Below are 1,392 nucleotides of genomic sequence, written 5' to 3'. Positions count from 1 at the left end.
TTTTGCATTAATATTGTTTTTTGCTTTGTATTCGTTTGATAGGTGGGTTTTGGGTTTCCTGTGGTGGGCTTGTGCTGTATTTTTGGTGTGGATTTGTTCTTTCTATATTTTGTGAGGTTTTCCTTTTTGTGTATATGGCTCTGTGTGCTGTGTGGGTTTGGTTTTTGTTATGTCTGTGTGGGCCTGTGCAGTGTGTGATTTTCTCATTCTCTGTGTGCGTGTTTGTCTCCCTGTTTGTATCTTCATGTGTAAATTCACTGGAACTTTTCAAAATCTGCACAGCTTTGCCAATTTTCACCAGGAATTTTTCTCCATTAACAAATTCTCACTTGTTCCCTAACCGTTGGTGACCATTGCCCAAGGGGCCTGTCAGTCTCAGGGTCCTGATTTCCCATTGGCCCTTCCCCCTTCTATTGGGACTGGGAACTAGCCAACCAAACCCCACTAAGTTTTAGTAAAGGGCCAACAGTCCCTTACACAAGCCAGCCCTGTGAGAGTCTCCAATGTCCCGAGAGGCCAATACAAGCTGGTCCCATGGTGTAAAGGGCAGCACTCAGGACTCTGAATCCTGCAATCTGAGTTCAAATCTCAGTGGGACCTTGTGTTAGCTGGTGGTAAAGATCTGGTGCTCAAAGTGCTTTCCTGTCTCCAGCTATACAAAAGTGGGTCATTTCCCTCCTGCTGGTTAACTCCTTTCCCCACCAGAGCCAGGTCTTTGGTGGGGGTTTAGAAGTGGCTCTAGTGGTTGGGATTCTCACTGCTTCATCTGATGCCCACAAGTCTGGTGCTTGTAGCCACACTTTTCCTCTTGCTCACATGGCACTTGAAGAAAGCAGTGCCAGGGCCAGGCTTGATAGGCAGGAGGGAGGCAGAGTCCCAGGCTGGAGCCCAGCACACCTCTCCTCCTCTGGGCACCTGGAGCAGAGGCGGCTGGTGCTGACAGCTCCGAGGGAAGGCTTATAAGCCACAGAGCGACTGAGGGCGGGGCTAGACGAGGGCAGGACCATGCCTTTGTGTGGCCAGCAGACAGGCAACAAGACTCCCGGCCAGCCTGCTCCCTGCCATGCCAAACCCCCACTGAAGGCCACCCGCAGACCACCATGCGGGGTGGCTGCTGATGCTCTGTGTCCAACATCAGTAGACGGTAGGAAAGCAGGGCCAGCCCCCCTGGTGGGGCCTCTTACCGTTCCCATACCCCATGCTCACTTTTGCAGTGGGGCAGGAGATGTTATCCCAAGAGGCTTTTCTCCAGCTGGTGAGAAGCAGAGAAACATCCAGGCTCCCAAGGCGCTATGTAGCAACCCCCCTCAAGCACAGGGACAGAGGGAAACTGCTCCACACGCTAGCCCGGGCAGCCGTCCATTTCCTTTGGGAATTCAGGAATAGCAAAGG

At 52.2% G+C, this 1,392-nt stretch overlaps 1 non-coding gene across 1 annotated transcript; it reads left to right on the top strand.

Annotated features, from left to right (window-relative positions):
* Positions 1-528: 528 nt before the first annotated feature.
* Positions 529-600, top strand: TRNAQ-CUG. Its single transcript has one exon. It is a non-coding gene; the product is annotated as a tRNA-Gln (tRNA).
* The last annotated feature ends 792 nt before the right edge of the window (positions 601-1,392 follow it).

The sequence above is a fragment of the Mauremys reevesii genome, linkage group 17 (genome assembly GCF_016161935.1).
Source record: "Mauremys reevesii isolate NIE-2019 linkage group 17, ASM1616193v1, whole genome shotgun sequence".
Lineage (NCBI taxonomy): Eukaryota > Metazoa > Chordata > Testudines > Geoemydidae > Mauremys > Mauremys reevesii.
Note: the sequence above shows the minus strand (reverse complement) of the source record. Positions and strands in the feature narration are given on the sequence as shown.